At 48.0% G+C, this 14,025-nt stretch overlaps 1 long non-coding RNA gene across 1 annotated transcript; it reads left to right on the forward strand.

The window, feature by feature from the left end:
* The first annotated feature begins 170 nt into the window (after positions 1-170).
* LOC125435704 lies at positions 171-2,064 on the forward strand. Its single transcript, XR_007244902.1, has 2 exons — positions 171-311; positions 1,830-2,064. It is a non-coding gene; the product is annotated as an uncharacterized LOC125435704 (long non-coding RNA).
* The last annotated feature ends 11,961 nt before the right edge of the window (positions 2,065-14,025 follow it).

Consider the following 14,025-nt stretch of genomic DNA (forward strand, 5'->3'; position numbering starts at 1 on the left):
TGGATCTAGACGCGTAGCTGCCAGGGAGCGGGGTGGGACATCTTGCCCTGGGTATGGAGGCGTGGCAGGGGTGCGGGGCGCAGTTCCCCCTCGCTACGGCTCTGGATGGATCATATCCCAGTATTAACTCAACCCTCTCTCATTTCAATCTCTCTACCTGCCCAGGTGACATCGACCCTTGGCACGCATTGAGTGTCCTCAAGAACCAGTCCCGCTCCGAACTGGCACTTTTGATCAACGGCACGGCCCACTGTGCCAACATGATGCCCTCCAGACCCACGGATCCACTGCCCCTGGTCCAGGCCAGGAAGGTGAGGGTGGCCGTGAAGCCTTGCCTGAAAACGTTGGGAGAATATCTGTCTGAAATCTTTTTTGGAGGAAGTTGCATTTCCCCCTGGCAGAGGCGCACGGCCTATAGGGGCATGGGTGCCCTCCCATGTGACCAAACAGTGTGCGCCCCAGCCACACACCACCAAGCCCCGCCCCCCGCCTCTGTGTAGGCCGGCTTTTGGGCACCCTGCACAGAGGCTGGGTGGGGGGCGGAGTTATCCCAGCCAGGGTCCCTGCTGTGGGGCTACAAGTGATTGGAGGATCTGGTGTAGCATCAACATGAGCCCCACAGGGAGCATGGGGAAGGGGGGGGCGGTGCCCGGAGAAGGCGTTGTCTCTGTGCGTCATCCCCCACCCTACCCACCCCAGATACGCCTCTGCTCCCTGAACATATTGGATACGCTCTTTGGCCCCTGCCGTTTATGGTGATCATCAGCCCCAAAGCTGCTCTACACAAAAGGATGTAATACACTGAACTTGATGATCTAGGGTTGCCAGACCCCTACCAGGGGAAAGGGATCCCCCACTTTGGATCCCCTTCCCCAACACCATCCAGCAGAGGTCTTACCAACTTAAAATGAGGCCCAAGTCTCAATGTCACTGACATGATGATGTCACTTCCAGAAGTGGCATCATCACGTAGGCACCAAAAGGGAAGGTACTCTGGTGTTGGGGCAAAACTCTATGGTACAATCAGCTTTACCTTAGATTATTGCCCAAATATCAGAGTGTATCCCTCGTTGTTGATGTGATCATGTCACTTACCAGCGTGGTGGTGTGGTTAAGAGCAGGTGCACTCTAATCTGGAGAACCAAGTTTGATTCCCTGCTCTTCCACCTGAGCTGTGGAAGCTTATCTGGTGAACCAGATTAGCTTGTGCACTCCAGCACACACCAGCTGGGTGACCTTGGGCTAGTCACAGTTCTTCAGAGCTCTCTCAGTCCCACCTACCTCACAGGGTATTTGTTGTGAGGGGGGAAGGCAAAGGAGACTGTAAGCCCCTCTGAGTCTCTGTAAGCCCCATCTGAGTGCACCCCCACTGCAGCTGTGCCCAGGGCACGTGCCCTGGCTTGCCCCACCATTATTGTGGCCTTGACTAGTGGCCTATCTGGAGCTTGCTAGCGGGGCATAAAAACAACACCCCTCCCTGTTTCTTTGTTTCCAGCATCCGGTTGTCGTTGGGGCTCAGCAACCCACGGGGGCGGGGGGGGGGGCTCCGCGACCTACGCGGGGGTGCCCAGAGGAGGTTTTGTCCCCCGGTGCCATTTCTGTCCCCTTTGGAGAAAACAGCTGCTTCAGATGTTGGATTCTATGCTATAGTACCCTGCCCTTCCCAACTCTACCCCTAAATCTCCACAACTTGGTAACTCCATATGTGACTGCCCTGAAAATAGGGGCTTAAGTGGGGATCCCGTGTTGTGGTATCCGGGGGAACATTCGGGTGTCAATCACGGTACAGCTAACCCTTCCCTTTCTCTCCCTTCCCTTCTTCCGTGCAGCGGATCAGCGCTCAGGTTGGTGAATGGCTGGAATTGGCACAAAAGATAACCGGAGGCCGCTGAGTGACCCATCCGTACGACCGGAGTCTCTCTCTAGAAGAAATCTACTTGGACTTGCCCCACCTAAGGGAGCATCTTTGCATCATCTGATTCCTCAGCCTTAGAGACTGCAGTTTTTATTGCTTTTATTTTTTTAAAAAAAAACCCTTTCAAAATACAGATTTTTTAAACAGTTCATTCACTCTTGTTGAAGATCAGTTAACGGAGCCAGCTCTTCCAGTATAGGGCAGACATGGGGTCTCTGTATCCCCCAACCCATTTTTCTGCTCTTCACGGCAGCCTTACATGTAAACATTTGAGAGGAAACTTTCCCATCGCTTCAGTTCTGTAACTGCGATTTTAGAAACCGCCCTGGCTTCTGTGTGCCAGGTTATATATTCAGTCATGCTAAGCAAGAGGGGAAGGTACACACAAAAGTGAAAATAAGAAACCTAAGAACAAGCCAGCTGGATCAGACCAGAGTCCATCTAGTCCAGCTCTCTGCTACTCACAGTGGCCCACCAGGTGCCTTTGGGAGCTCACATGCAGGATGTGAAAGCAATGGCTTTCTGCGGCTGTTGCTCCCGAGCACCTGGTCTGTTAAGGCATTTGCAATCTCAGATCAAAGAGGATCAAGATTGGTAGCCATAAATCGACTTCTCCTCCATAAATCTGTCCAAGCCCCTTTTAAAGCTAAAAATGAAGAAAACTTGTACCAACAGGCTACAATGAAGACTTCAAAAAATTAGTTCTCCCACTGGAGTAGCAATTTACTTTTAAGTAACCAAAATACATTTATAATTTTACAAACAGTAACCAAATGTTTTGGAAAAAATTGTTTTCATTCTCCCATTGGAGTAATATATATAAACGTAAGTTAGAACGGCACGGCAAAGTAATCTCAATGTAAATATAACAGCTAGCCAGATTCTAGATAATTAACCAACTGGCCTCGTTAAACTTCACGGAAAGGCAGGGTCAGGGTTTTTCAAAATACAATAATGGTTACAATCAGCGAGGACAACGCTCTGCGATTGGTTTGTTCTTATGCCTCTCGAAATGTCCTTCCGTGCCGTTCTAACGTATGTTTCAAATTTTTTGAAGTCTTCATTGTAGCCTGTTGGTACAAGTTTTCTTCATTTTCACTCAGGTTACATATTCAGGACCTTGGGGCAGGCCAGCAAAATGAGGCAACCAAAGTTAGGAGAACCTTCCACCGTGCCCGAACATTTGCTGAGGAATATTGCTAGAGTCAGAGCTGTTGACCACTCCCAAATGCAAGAGAAAGTGGTCTCGGGGTGCAAACTAGGTGCGGCTTTCGGCTCGGCTTCCTCCTAGCTGCCGACATCTTTTCAGAGCCCCCTGAGAACTTTCCTATTGGATCGATGGCCTGTCTGTCCAAAAACTAGGACAGCTGATAGGGTTGCTAACCCCAGCCTGGGAAATTTCTGGAGAGTTAGAGGTGGGACCTGGGGAGGAGAGATTTCCCCAAGAATCTAGGCATAGGTGTCAAATTTGCGGCCCTCCAGATGTTATGGACTACAGTTCCCATGATGCTGGCAGGGGAGGAGAACTGTAGTCCATAACATCTGGAGGGCCACAAGTTTGACACCTGTGTATGCTATGGAATTTGTCCACTGAAGCTGCCATTTTCTCCATGGGGACTGATGTCTGTCAGGAACAGTAGTGGCTAAGAGCAGGGGCACTCTAGTCTGGAGAACCGGGTTTGATTCCCCGCTCTGCTGCTTGAGCTGTGGAGGCTTACCTGGGGAATTCAGATTAGCCTGTGCATTCCAACACACGCCAGCTGGGTGACCTTGGGCTAGTCACAGCTCTATGGAGCTCTCTCAGCCCCACCTACTTCACAGGGTGTTTGTTGTGGGTGGGGAAGGGAAAAGAGATTGTCAGCCCCTTTGAGTCTCCTTACGGGAGAGAAAGGGGGGGTATAAATCCAAACCTCCATCATCTGGAGATCAGTTGTAATCCTGAGAGATCTCCAGGCGCCCCCTTGAGGTTGGCGAGCCTAAGGTTATGGCGATCGAGTATTTATTTATTTAATTTATATCCTGCCCTCCTTGACCAAAGTCGGGCTCAGGGCAGCGCCCGAACATTTCTAAACAATTCCACTAATATATAAAATACAAGTATCATTAAAACTCGAGACGGCATCAAGATTTAGGCCTGTTAAAAGCTCAGATCACACATAAGCCCTTGCGGAGAAGTTCAAGCATGGGCGTCATCGAAAGAGGGTGACACTGAAAATAGCATATTGTAGGGAGGCCAGCAAAAGGACCGTGGTGGCGAACCTTTGGCACTCCAGATGTTATGGACTACAATTCCCATCAGCCCCTGCCAGCATGGCCAATTGTATAGGCCCTGCGGAACAGCTGAACATCCCACAGAAGAAGAAGAAGAGTTTGGATTTATATCCCCCCTTTCTCTCCTGTAGGAGACTCAAAGGGGCTTACAATCTCCTTGCCCTTCCCCCCCTCACAACAAACACCCTGTGAGGTAGGTGGGGCTGAGAGAGCTTCGAGAAGCTGTGACTGGCCCAAGGTCACCCAACTGGTGTGTGTGGGAGGGTACAGGCTATTCTGAATTCCCCAGATAAGCCTCCACAGCTCAGGCGGCAGAGCTGGGAATCAAACCCAGTTCCTCCAGATTAGATACATGAGCTCTTAACCTCCTACGCCACTGCTGCTCCTGGTGTCAGCTGTCAGAGAGTTCCACCTGGCTCTGGCCAAGGCCGGGGACTACCAGAAGGTTTTCGTAAGGACCGGAGCATCCTCAGAGGGAAATATGGGGCGATGTGGCTCTGTAGCACATACGGAAGTTCCTCTTGACCCCTGAGTTCTAGGTTTGCTTTCTTGAAACGTCGGAGAGCATGACATGCGCACAAGCCACAAAACGTGAAAGTCAAATGCAAGAGCAGTTCAGCCCTGCTTTCAGATGGTGAGTTCGAAAGCTGCCGTGGTCCCGACGTGCGCTGGTGGGCCGGCATCCCCTCCGACTTGCCCTCCTCCTTCTGCAAAGGGTTCCTCCTTGGACAAACTTTCCATTTCCTGCTGCAGTTCCTTCAGGTCCTGGATCTCCAAGGCGAGGGTGTGCAGCCGTTGGAAGAGCACCAGATCTGCCCGGCGCACCCTCCGCTGGACGGCAAAGAAAGAAGTGTTGGGCTCTGTGTTTATTTTTTTTAATCAGACGCCTGGCACGGAAGTATTGTGAGCAAAACAAAGAAGGCCTTGCCTGGCTGAGCAAGGAAGGTGGGGCAGGGTGCCACCTGTTCACTCTGTGGGTATTTAGGCTGTGCTTCATTAGCCATATCAAGCCAAAGGCAAGTTTCGATAGGCCTGAAGAAAGAAGAGGAGGGGATCTTGGGGCAAAGAGCCCCAGTCGGCAAGAGTAGGGGGAATGTGGAGTGGTTTATAGAGAGCAGGAGCCCTTTGGGGGGGTTTAAAAAACCCCAACTTGGATCCCCCATTTCTCCCCAGGACCCTTATTACTAACCCACCTCGGCCCTTTCCGCACAAACGTTTTAAAATGTTTTGAGGCAGGAAAGAAAACATTTCCTACGAGGAGTTCCACATTATTTTTGCCACCTTTGGTTCTGAAAGCGTTTCATTTCCGGCCTCAAAACGTTTCCAGTGAATCCCCTTTAAAAACCATGGTTTAGGCTGAAAAGTTTTCGAAACCGCTTCACCGGCGTGCTTTAAGATGTTTTCACGCCTCTCTGCCTTCCCTGAATTTCCTCCTCCCCGCCATTTTGCGAGCTCTCTCTTCGTTCCCTCTCGCCTACATTTCATCATTTCTCTGAGGCTCATTCCGCACAAGCAGAATAATGCACTTTCAAACGGCTTTCAGTGCTCTTTGAAGCTGTGCGGAATGGCAAAATCCACTTGCAAACAGTTGTGAAAGTGGTTTGAAAATGCATTATTTTGCATGTGCGGAAAGGGCCAGAGTTATTTATTATTTTGGGAGGCTAACCTTTGAGACATCAATATGGGAAACCGCAGCACGAAGCTGTGAAACGTGGGCACAATGATTCTTCAACAAGAGCCCCTTGGGGATGGGGCGGTCTACAAATCTAAACAATAAATAAATAAATGAACTACCCTGTTTCCCCGAATAAAAGACATCCCCTGAAAATAAGACGTAGTAGAGGTTTTGCTGAAGTGCAAAATATAAGGCATCCCCCGAAAGTAAGATGTGGCAAAGTTTTTGTTTGGAAGCATGCCCGTCGAACAGAACACAGAAAAATAAGGCATCCCCTGAAAATAAGACATAGCGCATCTTGGGGAGCAAAAATTAATATAAGACACTCTTATATTAGGGGAAACACGGTAACTAAAAAAAGGGATGGGAGACCTATTGGCAGCCGTGAATCGTTTCGAGGCGGTGAGTGCGGACATTAAAAATGTTTTCCAAATGTTTTAGGAGATTTTGTGTGGAAAGGGCCCTGTTTCTCAGGATGGTTGTGGTGGGCAGTGCAGTTGCGTTGCAGCCAACTTACAACAGCCTTGTAGGTTATTCAAGACCAGAGAGGTTCAGAGTGGTCTGCACCACTTTGGCAGAACCGGTTGTTAAAGTAGTGCTTGTAAACAAACCAATGGTTAAATTATTTGAATCCCTCCACCAGAACAGGTTGTTAAAATTATTTGAATCTCACCTCTGGTGGTCTCCCATCCAAGTACTAACCAGAACTGATCCTGCTTAGCTTCAGAGATCTAGGGAAGAAACTAGAGCGGGGGGTAGCTGGAAAAACTGGAGGGAGAAGACCTCACCATTTCAGCATGCAGCCAAATTATCCTGTCTCGTAGACTGCAGGATCTCCTTGCAGGCCCCTCGTCTGCTTCCTGCCCTGTCTCAGGTGGAGGAGAAGGAGAGGAGCTGGGCTTCCGGAAGACCCTCGGCAAAGGAGGCAGCCCTTTGAAAGGAATCGCCTCGTCTGAGTCCATTGCTCATTCAACACCTGGAAACATACAAAAGAAGGGTCTGTTTGTCTCTTCTTAAAGAAGAGGACTTAAGAGCAGAGGTGGGATCCAGCAGGTTCTCACCAGTTCCCGAGAGTGGGTCACTAATTATTTGTGTGTGCCGAGAGGGGGTTACTAATTGGGTCTGCTTTTCCATTAGAAATCCCATTAGGTCCAAAAATCATAAAGTCCTGTTGTTTCCTATGTGGCAGGTTAGCGAAGGTAGAAAACGGGCTAATTCTCCCTGTTGGGCTGTTTTAAAAACATGTTTTAGAAATATGGTAAAGTCCCTTGTTTAAGGAAAGTATCCTTCTTTTGATTTCTAGAAACAAAATGAAGTATTTGAAAATATTAAGTATTTGACAGGCAGTCAATTAGAGGAGAAGTCGTTGTTTCTGTTGGCAGTAGACGATAGGACTTGCTATAATGAGTTTAAATTATGGACAGAAAGATACCAGCTGGAAAATAGGAACTTTTTTTTTACAGTAAGAGTTTTTTACAGTAACAGAGAAATTATTAATGCCCCGCCCCCGGAATGCCTGGCCACGCCCCCGCCATGCCACGCCCATCCCCATTGGCGCTACGCCACTGTTGGAATCCCACCACCATGGGAACCTGTTACTAAAATTTTTGGATCCCACCACTGCTTAAGAGCCTAAAATGCCCCCAAGCACCTGCATGGACGTCACATGGGGATTGCAGTTCTTCAAGGGGGATCTCAATTCTCAGCACTGTCCTTAAACAAATGAAGTTGCTATATATTTTATTTATCATTCGGCTCATAAGGAGGTCCTTCCCTGATGGGCCCAGGGCAGCTTACAACAGTATCAACAATAAAAACCATCACAAACACATACTAATACACACATCCAAGACGCCTTAAACAATTCTAAAATAAGGAGGGTGGGGGGGTCAGTGTGGCGTAGTGGTTAAGAGCAGGTGCACTCTAATCTGCAGAACCGGGTCTGATTCCCCGCTCTGCCACTTGAGCTGTGGAGGCTTATCTGGTGAACTAGATCAACTTGTGCACTGCAATGCACGCCAGTGGGTGACCTTGGGCTAGTCACAGCTCTTTGCAGCTCTCTCAGTCCCACCCACCTCACAGGGTGTTTGTTGTGAGGGAGGAAGGGAAAGGAGTTTGTAAGCCCCTTTGAGACTCCTTACAGGAGAGGAAGAGGAAGAGGAGGAGGAGGAGTTTGGATTTATATCCCCCCTTTCTCTCCTGCAGGAGACTCAAAGGGGCTGACAATCTCCTTGCCCTTCCCCCCTCACAACAAACACCCTGTGAGGTAGGTGGGGCTGAGAGAGCTCCGAGAAGCTGTGACTAGCCCAAGGTCACCCAGCTGGCGTGTGTGGGAGTGCACAGGCTAATCTGAATTCCCCAGATAAGCCTCCACAGCTCAGGCGGCAGAGCGGGGAATCAAACCCGGTTCCTCCAGATTAGATACACGAGCTCTTAACCTCCTACGCCACTGCTGCTCTTCTTCAAAGAGAGGCCAGATCTGATGGAGTCCATTACTGCTCTCAACCACAGGTCCTGCGCAGCTGTGGCAAGTCCCACAGGGCCCTGGTCTGCTTTGACCGAGCATTCTACCGGACTGGGGCCAGAGCTGAGGAAGCCCCGAAACAGACCAGCCATCTGTCAAAGTCAATACTGCCTGGTCAGATTGACAGCAGCTCTCCAGGGCCTCAGGTGGAGGGCCTGCAACGTCACCTGCGGCCTGGTCCCTTTTAGCTGAAGCTGCTCAGGATTGAACCCAGGACCTTCCGTATGCCAAGCAGATGGAGTCCCCGTGAGCCAACGGCCCTTCTCCAACTCCACTTCCCAGCTATCTCTAGGGCAGGGGTCTGCAACCTGCGGCTCTCTAGAAGTTTATGGACTACAAATCCCATCAGCCAATTGGCCATGCTGGCAGGGGCTGATGGGAATTGTAGTCCACGAACATCTGGAGAGCAGCAGGTTGCAGACCCCTGCTCCAGGGGAAAGTGAAAAGTACAGTTGCGCTTGTTGTCTCAGATTGGTTGTCCTTGTTTGGGATGTTCTGTTTCCACAGGAGCTTTGCTAGTAGAACCTATTCAGCTATAGCAGTGATGGCGAATCTTTTCGAGACCGAGTGCCCAAACTGCAACCCAAAACCCACTTATTTATCGCAAAGTGCCAACATGGCAATTTAACCTGAATGCTGAGGTTTTAGTATAGAAAAAAACGGTTGGCTTCAAGGCATGCATTACTCGGGAGTAAGCTCGGTGGTAGTCGGTGGTTTTACATTGAAGCAACTGTGCAACGCTTCGAGCGGGTGAATCACGACCCTCGGAGGGTTTACTCAGAAGCAAACCCCATTGCCAGCAACCGAGCTTACTCCCAGGTAAAGGATCATGCTTTCGCTCTTCCCATGAAAATCAGTCGGGTTTAACAGCGCTTAACAGAGTTACCTGCACGGCTTCCCCAAAACTAGGTCTTAGGTTGAATGCTAATAATCTCCCTGAAATAATTACACTATTATCACATGACGAACTCTGTGCACACGTGCCCACAGAGAGGGCTCTGAGTGCCACCTCTGGCACCCGTGCCATAGGTTCGCCACCACTGAGCTATAGCTTACCTTCCCCAGTTTCCTAAATCTGCCCACGTTCAGGTGTCTCGAACGGTGGGACGGCAGGAGATTCCTTCCAGGTAGATGGGAGGCACATCCAGGATGGAGGATAAAGATCCCAAATGCACTGGCTGCTGCGTCTCCTGTGTCCACGTAAGGTACAAATGGACACTTGTGGCTTTCACCTGGACAGGAAAGGAATGCCACCTGCTTAGACAGGCAGCAGGTGACTCATTCAGGTGTGAAAGCCGCCCCTTCCTATTTGCTCCAGTGCTGGAGGTATAGGGAAAAGGTGGAGGTCAAACAGCAAGCAGACCTGATCAGGAGAAGATAGGAAGGTACCTGATACTCCAAGCTTGCAAAACGCCTCTGCGGAACAGTCCCGGGAGCGTCTGGATTAATATGTGTTCCTCAGTTGCAGCAGCTGACACCGGGAATCCCTTTGAAAGGGTTGGAGGAGACACGCCCAGCCCTGCGGCTGCCAGCGGAGTCATCCGTTCCAAGTTCAGTCCGGAACAAGTGACTCAGTCTTCACTTCCTTTTTCCACCTGTCCCCAGGAAGGGCGAGAGATTTCTGCCAAGGCAAAGGGTTAGGATACTCTTTTCCAATGACGCCTTTTGAAGTGGATTGGCAGTGCAGACAGGCCGAAAGATAATAAATAGGCAAGCCCACGCATATACGAATAATTTTAACTTGAGTGACTCATTTTAGCGCGAAGTTATGGATTCAGTGGTGGGATCGAAAAATTTTAGTAACAGGTTCCCATAGTGGTGGGATTCAAACAGTGGCATAGCGCCAATGGGGCTGGGTGGGGCACGACAGGGGCGTGGCCGGGCATTCCGGGGGCGGGGCATTAATAATTTCTCTGTTACTGTAAAAAACTCTTACTGTAAAAAAAAATATTCCCAATTTCCAGCTGGTATCTTTCTGTCCATAATTTAAACTCATTATAGCAAGTCCTATCGTCTACTGCCAACAGAAACAACTACTTCTCCTCTAATTGACTGCCTGTCAAATATTTAATACTTTCAAATACTTAATTTTGTTTCTAGAAATCAAAAGAAGGATACTTTCCTTAAACAAGGAACTTTACCATATTTCTAAAACATGTTTTTAAAACAGCCCAACAGGGAGAATTATCCCGTTTTCTACCTTCGCTAACCAGCCACATAGGAAACAACAGGACTTTATGATTTTTGGACCTAATGGAATTTCTAACGGAAAAGCAGACCCAATTAGTAACCCCCTCTCGGCACACACAAATAATTAGTGACCCACTCTCGGGAACTGGTGAGAACCTGCTGGATCCCACCTCTGTATGGATTGGATTCATTTGAACGCTAAGTTATAGATCGGATTTATTTTAACGCTAAGTTATGGATCGGATTTATTTTAACGCTAAGTTATGGACTGGGTGTATTTTAACGCTAAGTTACCGTATGTATGGGACAAGTGAAACAAATTAGGCCTCAGTGTTGATTTTAGGGTATTTTATGTATTACAATTACACTGGGAATTACAAGGTTGAGAGTGTGTATCGAATTTGTTGATCCTTGACTGTAATTTGCTGCATAGAATTTGTCTGTCCCTGACTGTAATTTGCTGGTCTTTGACTGTAATAATAAATTGATTGATTGAATAAATTGATTGAAGTGGATTGGCAGGAGGGGAAGAAGCCAGGACTCTTCGCCCAGTGCATAATTCACTGGAGTTGCTGCAACAGGACATGATGAGGACTAGCAACTTGAATAGTGGTTTATTTTTCAAATGTGACCCTGTCCACGGACTATAAATCAATGAATAGTCTTTTCTGACAGATCCGCGGAATAGAAGAAGAAAAAAGAAGTGTTTGGATTTATATCCCATCTCAAACTCCAATTACATCTGTTGCACTCTGGCTTTTTTTTTTTTACAAATAAAGATATTATACATATATTCTTCTATTTGTGTCATTTTTTATATATGTGTACATTCACCATTCTATTTACATTATATTTGCTTCAACCCCTATACATAACACTCGTTCTCAACTTTTTTTGTTGTCGGGGTGTGTGTTTGTGTGTGTGTGTGTGTGTGTGTGTGTTACAAATGAACTCATCTTAAATGCGGAATTCAGTATAAATACAAGGATTTTTTACATCCCACAAATAAATGTCCAATTTCATCAAGGTCTGTATCAATACACAGTTCATCAAATTGCATCCATATTTCAATTGAAGAACACTTACCTGTACGGACATTTATGACTTTCAAAATTTGAAAGTCAAATTTTTCAGGGTATAAACTTTTGAGAGTCTGACAAAGGGAATCTGACTTTTGGAAACTATGCCCTGATCAAGAAAAAACACAGAAAGTATATGTACAGTGTGTGTGTATATGTGCGTGCATATGTGCAGCAGAAGCTATGATTGATATCCCTACTCTCTTCTTGCTGAGTTTTTACATCCAAGCACTTTTCTACTGTTAATTAACCTTGTTTGCTTAAAGTTAATCATTGTGGGCAGTTAACTGAAACAGTAATATTAGATTAATTGCTTTACTAGAGATTGAGAGTCCAGACTGCCCTTATTTTGCTGTGTCAGATGTAATTCATATGCACATGCTGATAGTCTTATTTGCTCTGAGAGCCGGCATGTTATGCCGAGTCATATACTGGACCTGATCCTAATTGCCCTCCTGGTGGGAGGTGGGTACAGTAGTTTGTGTTTTCCCTTCCCACCTCTAATGCAGACCTGGGGATCAACAGTCTGTTGTTTTCGTTAGACACCTGTGGTTATGTCCTGTGTTGGCTTGGATGGAATAGAACGCAATAAGGAGAAGCCAGCCACATTCCTTTCCAGCTGAGAGGGGAGAGTTGAGTTCCTCTGGGATACAGGCAGTGGTGGGATCCAAAAATTTTAGTAACAGGTTCCCATGGTGGTGGGATTCAAACTGTGGCGTAGCGCCAATGGGGCGGGGCGGGGCATGACGGGGGCGTGGCCGGGCATTCCAGGGGCAGGGCATTCCTGGGCTGGACTGTGGAAAGGGCGCAGCTGCTGCGCCGGTTCTTGGGTGGGAAACGAATGCACGCAGGTGCAGGCTGCCACGCACGCCGGTGCACCTCCTGCTAGACTGCTTCCGCTCCCCAAGCGCTACTGCTGAGAGGAGGGGCGTAACCAAGGCAAAAATCACGCGGGCATAATCACTAATTAGTAAATCACCGCACAATAATAAATAATTAGTAACCTACTCTTGGGAACCCAGGAGAAATCATGGATCCCAACTCTGGATACAGGGCCAGAGCGAGGCGGAACTGTGCCCGGGGCATACGTGCTTCTTGCGCCCCCGAATACCCCCGCCGCACCCCCATACCAGCATGCGCCCGATGCATCGCATGCCCCCCGCCCCCCTGGTGCTTGGAGTAGGGTGGTGAGTCCTCTTTCCTACTCGACGGGGCTTTGGCGGGGTTCCCCAGTTCTGTCAATAAACATCTGGGGCCATATCTTTCCCTGAACTGCTGTTACTAAATAAATACTTTTGCTCACACGAAAGTGCTTTTCTTGAACAAACCAGGGGTCCTGACAGGGATAGTAGTCAAGAGTATTCCCAACAAGACATTTATCTGGGAAATGGGATAAGTGTTGTTAAAATGCAGAAGGGGGATGGAATTACTCATTGCAAGTTATTAAATGGCAAAATGTGTAATTTTCTATGGAAGGGGTCTGATTTCTATGCCTATGTTGATGGCCAGAGCGTTTAAATTGGTCAGAGTACTGATTCCCAGAACAGGGAACTTTATATGATTGCTGCCAGCTGCCAAGGGCTTTACTATGTTGAAGAGGCTAAACAAGGCACCCAGGCAATTCCGCAGGAACTAGACTTGATTGAGCAACGTGATGAAATCCCAAGGGAGGAGATAAATCTTGCTAGATCATACAACCCAGGGAGATGCATTCATTTGTGACTCAGACATTTGGGACTGCCCATTTTTACATAATTAAGAGGATGCAAATCGGTTTGGCTCAAGGTATTTGACTCAAGGTTTGACTCAAAGCAATAATCTGACTGAGATACTGACTGTGTCTATTGCGTTGAAGAAGAATGAAGGCGCCGTGAACCTGATCCACAGTGACATCTTTGGTCGACCACTGATAGTAACCATTGGTGACTTTCAGCATTTTCTAACCTTTCTTAATGATTTTTTAAAGATATGCCTGCTCGGCAAGAAATCACAGACGCTTGGCAAAACGAAAGACTATGTAGTCCTCATCACCAACAAATCATTTTATGGTATATGGTAACATGTTAAGAACATAAGAACATAAGAACAAGCCAGCTGGATCAGACCAGAGTCCATCTAGTCCAGCTCTCTGCTACTCGCAGTGGCCCACCAGGTGCCTTTGGGAGCTCACGTGCAGGATGTGAAAGCAATGGCCTTCTGCTGCTGCTGCTCCCGAGCACCTGGTCTGCTAAGGCATTGGCAATCTGAGATCAAGGAGGATCAAGATTGGTAGCCATAGATCGACTTCTCCTCCATAAATCTGTCCAAGCCCCCTTTAAAGCTATCCAGGTTAGTGGCCATCACCACCTCCTGTGGCAGCATATTCCAAACA

Source organism: Sphaerodactylus townsendi, linkage group LG06, assembly GCF_021028975.2.
Source record: "Sphaerodactylus townsendi isolate TG3544 linkage group LG06, MPM_Stown_v2.3, whole genome shotgun sequence".
NCBI lineage: Eukaryota > Metazoa > Chordata > Lepidosauria > Squamata > Sphaerodactylidae > Sphaerodactylus > Sphaerodactylus townsendi.